Source organism: Pimephales promelas, chromosome 23 (genome assembly GCF_988280905.1).
Source record: "Pimephales promelas chromosome 23, fPimPro1.hap1.1, whole genome shotgun sequence".
Taxonomy (NCBI): Eukaryota; Metazoa; Chordata; class Actinopteri; order Cypriniformes; family Leuciscidae; genus Pimephales; species Pimephales promelas.
In genome coordinates this window covers 8,800,376-8,809,799 of record NC_142791.1, presented here as the reverse complement: position 1 = coordinate 8,809,799, position 9,424 = coordinate 8,800,376, and the positions used below count along the sequence as shown (strand labels likewise).

Here is a 9,424-nt window from a genome sequence, read left to right as displayed (position 1 = left end):
TAACAAAGCCATTTAAAATACATAATGCACAGTAATAAATTTGCAATAAAGGCAGAATTAAACATTAATGCAGGGTTATGGATGATGTCCAATAATATATCCTCACTGTTCTGGGCACATTTTCACATTTGACTTAAAATCTGATTGATGGATGACATTACACAAGGTTTAAGTGAACTTTAATGATCATGTATTTCCTGTTGATGCCAGTAATTGGTGATTTAGGGCTGGGCCGTAAACACGAAAGTGTTCTGTTGCCCTCTCAGTATGCTTTCAAACAGTCTACCCCCATTTCTGTTTCATTTTTTATTCATTTGAAGTTGATCAGCTTAAAATATGTATTTTGATGAGTCTGCATTTTGCTCTTTTGAACATTTTGAAGTAAATAAACCAAAAATAAATAAGCAATTTGCAACAACAGCAGCGTCAGACTAAACTTAGATACGTCCAATCTGCAATTGTATTTGTATAACGGGAATTTAATGCAATTAAATGGAAGATATTGATCGACAGACTCTCACTAGCATAGAGTTGTAGCTCCCCCTAGTGATTGATATAGCCTGGCTATGTTTACTGAGACGTTTAAATTTAATTTAGGAATTCTATTTTAATTTAGAAAGTACAAGAAGTGTAAATACTTACCCTTTTATAGATATTTGTCAACAAATTAAACCGTCTCTGCTTGATTTTAAAAGTTATTTATCAGAAAAACAAAAGAAAACAGACTAGGCTACGTTAATTGAATATTGTTGCAAATATAACAGAAGTATAAAGCATTAAATCAACCGTGTGCACCGATTCATTACTTTGTGTGTGTTCTGAAGGTCAAAAGCTTGCATGAGAGGTTCTTTCTCATTTCCTGAAGCGCTTGCCCTTCTCTTTGTCAAAGCACTACCATGACAACAACAACATCTCAACAAGTGAAGAAAAGCTGCTTTCTTTGCTCTGGTGGCCTAACTGTGGAACCCATAAATGCTGCACTGAATATTATTATTGAAAAAAACATTGATTTTATTGTTTTATTTTCTTGTAACTTATTTATCATTTGGATCTATTTAAAGGGTCATGAAACCCCACTCTTTCAGCTCAAGTCTAGCTCACAATCTTTTTGAAAAATGCAACTGAAATGGGCGTGGATGGCTGTGAAAAGAAGGGAGGGGAGTGGATGTGGCACGGCATGGGATGGGGGAGGGGGAAATAACTGTCATCGGCTAGTGGCCCAAGCATGTCAACTGTCACATCAGGTAAAACTTGAGGAAATGCTAGATTTTTTTATAGCTGGCAAAGTTAGTCTAATGAAATACACTGACACTAAGGCCCCGTCCACACTACTGCGTTTTCGTTTAAAAACGGAGAATTAAAACGAAAACGATCTCCGTCCACACTAGCGTTTTACCTGCGTATTAGAATTTATCTGCGTCCACACTAAAACGACTGAAAATGTGGATCACGTGACCATTCACCAACACTGGGCATGCGCGCGCCGGTGTAAACAGTGGTTGGCGAATCAGGGAAAGATACGTCATGACTGATGACACCCAATCATAGAGCCGAGCGTAAGCCTCTGCGTCTTCGTTTGTAAACTCCTCCGTTTTGTCTCGTCCACACTAAAATGCCCTCCGGAGATTCAAAACGCTGCTGCAGCGTTTCTAAACTTCTCCGTTTTAGGTCTTCGTTTTTCCCGTTTTAGTGTGGACGGGAGGTGCAAACGTAGCAAAAGGTCTCAGTAGTGTGTACGCAGTAGTGTAGACAGGGCCTAAGATAAATAGTAGCCTGGCTATCGGCGACATCTAAAACACTTAGGCCCCGCCCACACTACTGCGTTTTCATTTAAAAACAGAGACCTTTTGCTACGTTTGCACCTCCCGTCCAGACTAAAACGGGAAAAACGAAGACCTAAAACGGAGAAGTTTAGAAACGCTGCAGCTCCGTTTTGCGTTTTGAATCTCCGGAGGGCGTTTTAGTGTAGACGAGGCAAAACAGAGGACTTCAGAAACGCTGACGCAGAGGCTGATGCTCGGCTCTGTGATTGGGTGTTATCAGTCATGACGTATCCTTCCCTGATTCGTCAACCACTGTTTACACCGGCACGCACATGCCCAGTGTTGGTGAATGGTCATGTGATCCGTGTGGACGGAGATCATTTCTATTACGCAGATAAAACGCTGGTGTGATTGTATTTGTTTTAGTTCTCCGTTTTTAAATGAAAACGCAGTAGTGTGGACAGGGCCTTTTGGTCCTGGCTTTTGTTCACACAGCGCGCGTTCCGGGACTGATTCCGGCAATGTTACTAGGTCCCCAACCCGGCATCAATGCAGGTATCAACCCTGGGTCATGTTTGCATTCACACAGAAGGCGTTCTGGCAATTTCCCGGCAATTTCCCGGGATCAATGCGCTGTGTGAAAGGGGTATGTTTGTGTGGACAGGTTAATGGCCAATTTCGCTAGTACTTTTGACCAAGTGACAATAAAGTTCATTCACTTCATTCAATTCGAATAATAGCAATACAAATACGTGTTTCTTCCTGCGAGACGGGAGAACACACAAACTTATGCATCTCTATTATTGTACGGGATTCAATTCGGGGTTAGATCAGAGTTTTGCGGGACTGGACATGCATATTGCGGGAGCGGGCGGGAGTGTAACACATACGTTGCGGGAGCGGGCGGTAATGGTCAGAAATCTGGCGGGCATGGATGGGAGCAGGATGAAGAAAACAGTCCCGCGCAAGGCTCTAGTACCTGTCATTCAACCTATTGTAAGTCGATGTACCATCTCCAGGGTTTTGGAAAAATATTATAAAGGTTGAAAAAGTTACATAGTGCTGCTTTAACAAGGTACTGCAATCAGCAGACATCATGATTCATTGGAGAGGAACGGAGCAGACAAAGGCCACTGAAAAGTGCAGGGGCGTGCTTGAGATTGATTCAGCGAGAGTGAGGGCAGGGCCTTGATTTTGCGGCTTTACGCCACGGACGACTTACATATAGCGGTCAGTTTAAAACCTATGCCTTTGGCCACTACATTGGAATGCACAGTAGGTATATAACACAAAAAAGTGTGCATTATTCACAAATAAGTGTTATTTTAGGACAAGTGCAGGGATGAATTACTGAACAACCTCAACATTGTTGAATCAACAACAATTTAGCTAAAACATTATTAACTATTAACATCATTAACATTATTACTTTTTTTTGCTAACTTATCGTTTTCCAATATATAGAGGACAACAAAATATCCAGAAATTCAAGCAGACTTTATTTTATCATTGTCCAAATCTTTGTCTGTCATTTTTTATGTACAAGGCAGGCAAAACCAGACAATAAATTCTAAATAACAATTACAACAACTAAATAACAATAACAACAGTTATGCATTTTTCTGGTATTGATTCATAAGCTACTAAAACTGCGCTTGCAGTGGAGATAGCTATTTCTTACTAAAAATAGTCTACATAAAAAAAATGTTATTTAAAAAAACGTGTGATACACGCGCACGCTCTTCCTATCACGAGCCCAAAGTGACACTCCAGCGCGTGGGATGAATTGCGCTGACGTCACTCGTGGCTCAACCACCGCTCATCCCAAGTAACGCAGCTGTGAGTAACAAGTCCTCTACTCTTGGCTCATCAGCAGCATTAAAGCTCAGATGGATGGTACATGTATAGATGGTGGCGTTACAGGTGGAGGAAGACTCTATGGGGCATTCCTGAATGAATTAGAACTGCGCAACACTTCATCGGTCGCTCATATCGGGAAAGATCGATTTCCATTCATTCCGCAGGTAAAATGATGATTATATTTAAATATAGCTGGGTTATGAGAACGAGTTTGTTATGCTACTTTTTAGATATTAGAATGAGTAAGCCAGTCCAGAGTCACACTCATAAGATTGTGTTTTAATGTTCGTCACTTGTGCGTCTCTTTTGTATTTCTATAACACACCACTAGATGGCATTGTTTGAATATAAATATCTAAGCTTGCATGGGTGCATGTAACCTCCCTTTAACACACTCATTTACACCCATTTTGTTAGTGTTTGTTTATTATTTGCTGATTGTCTATTGTATTGAAAATGTCTAATATTTAGAATTGAGATCGATCTGCTATCTCAGGCAATCTGACATCTGGTCACATTTACTACATTGGTCTAGTTTATAGAAGAAAGGGGGATATATTAAGTAGCCTACTGTGTACACAGACTTGTGATGAATTTGGAGTTTAAAAGAAAGCTTTTTTAAATGTCTTGTGTTTTAGGTGAACTTAAAATTCAACTCTCTCATCATCATCATCATCATCATCATATGCAGAGATGTCAATCAGCTGGGATTTTTCCTTCATCCCTGCAGTGGGATGGAAAATGGTGTCAGTTATGCCGATGCATCTTCAGCCTGTAGAAATGTGCCATTGGTACCAGTTTGTAAGGAGCTTCTTCCTGATTGAACTGAGACGATGAACAGCACAGAGAGCCAATCATTATGGAGAAGAGGTGGGTCTTTAAACTCTCTCCTGACCAATAATCATGGCTTCATCAAGGTTGAAAGATGATGACACTGAGCATCATATTTCATGTGTGTAGCATGTTCAAACAAGGCTGTTCTCAAGCAGAGAGCTAGTTCTCATATAGGTTATGGGTTTTCATCTTGTTTTTATCTAATTTTTTTATTTATCCTGACACAAATTGTTAGATTGCAACTGATTTCTTATTATTAAAGAAAAAGGTGAATGAAATTGAAATTGATTATTTTTGCATTGTCCCACCCAATTAAAAAAATCTTTAATTTGATGATTTTATGGATCTCATCAAACCCATAACACATAAAGTTTGTTTTGTGCTACAGACATGAATGACATGACCTTAAATAGTGAATTATGTTAATGAAAGGTGTGATTGGCCTCGTGATTTTCATTTTGTTTCAATAATGCAAGCAAAATCCCATAGAAATGCATTGCAAAAGGACACAAGACCAAAATCAGTCAGAATACCATAGCAGAAATGCTCAGAATGCAACTCCCTATTTTGTGCCGTCAGCTTTTGCACATGCAAGCTTCTCCAGATTTAGTTGGAATGATAATTCAGAACCACAAATACCACACACTGCTACTCAAAACTAGATTCATCTTTTATGGCTCTGTAGCATCAGTGGAATTCCAATAAGCTATTTTATGCACCACTGTCCAGTATGAGTCTGTCTTCTGTGTGTCCTTGCACTACCATGAACACATAAACAGTGTTGATTTATGACATCTTCTGGTTTTTCTCTTTGCATGGAGTCAGCGGTCACATATGGTTCATGGATGTCAGAATTCCATGTTTGACTGGCTCAAGTGTGTAGTTCTGTAACCATGGTGAGCTTGGAATCCAGATCAGCCAGACAGAGCGTCTGATTGGCTGGCGTGCCGACATTGGTATATCATGCTGCCGGCTCCCTCGCCCAATGGAGACTGAGCAGCACTGGAGCTGTTGCTATGGGCAGTTAGACAGGAATCTGTCTTATATCTTATGCTCTAGCTGTGTGTTTCTGTGACGAACCGTCTCTGTCTGTTCATCAAATAGTGTTTGTACTCACCGTGAACACTGTCCTTCTCTCCTTATTTAAAAGGATGGGGACAGGGCAGATGGGGTACGTGGGTGCTATGCACAGAAAGTCACGTAGGCAAGACCCCCTCCTCCTTTCTCGCGCTGCCTCACTGCCTCAGTCTCAGTCAGAGGCTGTGGGTCTACCCAGCTGTAACCAAACATTTTCAGGAATGCTCGGTTCTTCTATATATTTTCCTCACCACTATTTTCTTATATCATCTATTCACCTCTCTTGTTCTTCGATAGGATTCTGTCCTATCCTATCGGATCCTATCAACCCATCCTATTCCTATTCTTTCATTCCTTTTCATATCATGTCATATATTATAACATATCCTATTATTTCCCTATCCTATCATATCATATCCTATCCCATTCACATTCTTATTCTTTCCTATTATTTCCTTTCCTATCCTATTCTATTCATTCCTGTTCACCCTGCCCTGTTCTATCCATATCCTATCCTGTCCTATTCTATTCTTTCGTATTGTTTAATATCCAGTCCAAACCTATCATATTAACACTCTTTCCTATCCTATCCTATGCACACTCTTTCCTATTCTGTCCTATCATATCATTTGCATTTCCTGCTGTACTGTGTCTCTCCTATCCCTCTTCTGGCCCATCCTTTCCTATTCTTCCCTACCATTCCTGTTCTGTCCTATCCTGTTTTATCCTGTCCTGTCCTATCAACTCTCTTGCATTTCTTATTCTTATTCATATTGTTGTTCTCATTTTTTTTCCAGTTCTGTCCTGCCATATTCTTTGCATTTCATATCCTATTCCTTTTCTATCCTATCATATCCCTTTCTTTCTTTTGCTCCTCTCACTCATCATCCAGTGCCTATCATCTCCTTTCACCTAATGCAATAAACTTACATTGAACAAGCAACCAAAGCCTTATTGTTGCATGGGAATAGTCTATCACAGAGGCTTGTGGTGAACTCTCTTGATTTGGATTGGTAAGCAATCACCTAGAACGCCCAAACATTACCCTAGCAACCACATAGCAACAACCTGATGATGGTATATGGATCAGTATTACGTTTAGCTCAGAATTGCAGCCTTTTGGTCTATTTAAAACTCAATAGCAACTAGGAAGCCCATCCACCTCCGCGTCTAGAGACAGTTCCATCAAAATACCATCAGAGACCATAATTATCCCATGACGATTTCATATTTCTTTAATTGAGCATATAGATACTTTCAAGGCTTTGAAATATGCCCGATTCTTTCAGAAAATGGAGTCTTTTGCCACCCTTGTGGGGTTTAAAAATAGCACATAGTGTGTTGGCCTTGTTCCAAAACACACACATACATGGCAGACACACTCTCTCTCCCAGATTTTTTTTCCACAAATTTCCCACCTCCAGGGCTCATATTCGCTGGTATCCCTTGACTGACACAGACTGCTCTCTTCTGATTGGCTGAGAAGATGTGATTGACAGCTGAGTGCAGGAACAGCAAGCAATGGCCCTGCCCCCAGGCTGTGCACGTGCATGAGTCTGCTGTGAAATTCGGAGAGAGGAAAGGAGAGGGGAAAGAGGGAGGAGAGAAGTGGGGAGCAGAGGCAACAGGATTGACTCGAGTAGGAGAGGAAGGGAGAAGAAAGGTTTGGAATTGCTTTGAAATAAAAGGGAGGAGAAAAAGGGGAGAGAAGCGGAGGTAAGCTGGAGATTTAAAAGAAAAGACCATTATTCAAAACATCTCAGTATAGTTAGGGCTACATGCATGTTTTTTTTTTTTTTTTTGGGGGGGGGGTTGGTGCAAATTAGTATGTGCATGCAGTTCTATATAGGTAAATCTATTGTATGGTAATGGTTGTATTACATACACACTGATCAGCACTAAAGCAGTCATTCATTATTCTGACAGCAGTGTGTGTGTGTGCATGTATGTGTGTATGTGGTAGCATTACAAATGCATTGCTTCGGCTCACATCATCGCCGGCAACTGTAGTTACTGGTATCGCTTACATTGGCTCTCTGGTTCCGTGCAATGAAATAAATGCCATCATGATATTGCTATCCAAATGGCATGCTAATTTTCTTCATATAAGAAAAAAACTTCTTTTTTTTTTTTTTACAAAACGGCATCCCCTGTCATGCATGTCAACTCATTAAGAAAGTATGGCTCTTGAAATTACTGTTTACTTAGAAACAATTCTCAGTTCACTGTAAACGTTTCCACAATAAAAACGCATTGGAAGGCTATTGTATGCACAGTCCTGCAGGGGGCTTAATGGCTCACGTGCCATAGTTATCTCCACATAGTGACCTACATTCACCAGAGCTTTACCACCGACAGACAACTGTGAGCTTCTGAAATATCCTTCCAAAAATAGAAACTTAACCCGAGTCATTTAGTAGAGCTGTAATGAATGAAACCGTGATGTCAGTTAAATGAGATCCGTTGTGTCTTGTAACCTTGTACACAGAAATGAACCTAGAAAAGGGTTCAAACACAGAAACAGGAAGTGTGTAATTGCAGAATTAATTGTTTGTGAGGGCATCTTGGATACTTGAGTCAGCTAGAGAGTTTGCCTGTTAAAGCACAACCAGATTTGTTTGTCCTCGCATAGTTACGAAGCGTCCCCTGAAGCCTTTGGAGGATTGTTACTACAAGAAGTGCATAGTCTCGTGCTAAATATAAGCAGAAAAATGTGCAAATATGTAATTGTAACACTCTCAAAACATAAACACAAACCATCCTGTTTTAATCTTCTCATGCGTACTGTGCACCTTTTACAGCTCAGCAGTAGATTGAAACATTATGCTTAGTTCTGGTTTGGACCACGGTGGTCCAGCTGTGCGAGTCGCAGTGGTGGTGGTTATTATGGTTTGGGAGTGAAGGAAACTTGGTTTTGGAAACATCTTAAAAGTTTTGCCAATCCAAGCACTTCAAGACCTCATATGGGAATCTGTGGTTCTGAGGAAACTGTAATTTCTGGACCACCATCGTTTTGGAGCTCTTCACCTAGCTGTGTACGGTAGCTCTACCCTGTGTCGTATCTGCTTCAGGACTTCTGACAAAGACAAGAGGTACTTGCTGAGGCAGGAAGGGTTTACTGTCAAGTTGCCAAGTAACTCCCAGATTAGACAGCAGTCTGATCTCAGCAGCCTCAACACAAATTTACTATCTGAAACTTTAACAGTCTGGTCTGCAAATTTCAATTTCAGCAGTCTAATCTCAAACATCTATCTCCTGTCTAACATTAACAGTCTGATTTCAGACTTCTGACCATCTTATATCAAACTTGTAATTTAATCCAATTCAAATATTGTTAGCTAATGCCTAGTTCACACTACATGATTTTAAAATGTCGGGCTGAACTGTGCAGTTCACACTACATGACTTGCTCTCAGTGAAATCATGAGTGTTCAAGTTGTTTAGCTGTTCACACCACGCAACACAACGTGATTGATCCACAACAGGAGGTAACTCACTACACGAGTTAACAACGCACTACACAGAGATACAGCCACGATCGGATGATAAGAGCATATCATTTGTGACTCAATGAGAGCTGTTTCAGTACTATAGTACGGTCTAAATCCTGAAAATAATCAAACAAATAACGAGTTGACAACAACACGATTCTATCTGGTCTAGAAACCATGTTTTGTCACGAAAAACCACGCAATAAAACGAACCAGAAATGACGCGAAACTGCAGAGAAGAACACAACACGCGAATATGGACGTCAGACAGAAACTAGTGCTGCACACTGTTTGCTCGACGATCTGCTCTGAGAAAAAAAAATGCAAAAAAGAAAAAGTAAGATTTACCTGGTGTCCTCAACCCATGCGTTGCTATGATTGGCTGTACTCATGACATCA

The 9,424-nt window shown here is 40.4% G+C and overlaps 1 protein-coding gene across 2 annotated transcripts in view; it reads left to right on the top strand.

Annotated features, from left to right (window-relative positions):
- Positions 1–3,542: 3,542 nt before the first annotated feature.
- The window catches only part of kdm6bb (lysine (K)-specific demethylase 6B, b), a 29,292-nt gene continuing 23,410 nt past the window's right edge, over positions 3,543–9,424 (top strand). Inside the window, exons 1-2 of one of the 2 annotated variants that reach the window (XM_039675638.2) lie at positions 3,543–3,787; positions 4,262–4,493. The gene's annotated coding sequence lies outside the window, so the exon portion shown is untranslated. Of the gene's footprint in view, positions 3,788–4,261; positions 4,494–7,106; positions 7,251–9,424 lie in introns of those variants that run through there. The other variant, XM_039675640.2, reaches the window with a different exon arrangement.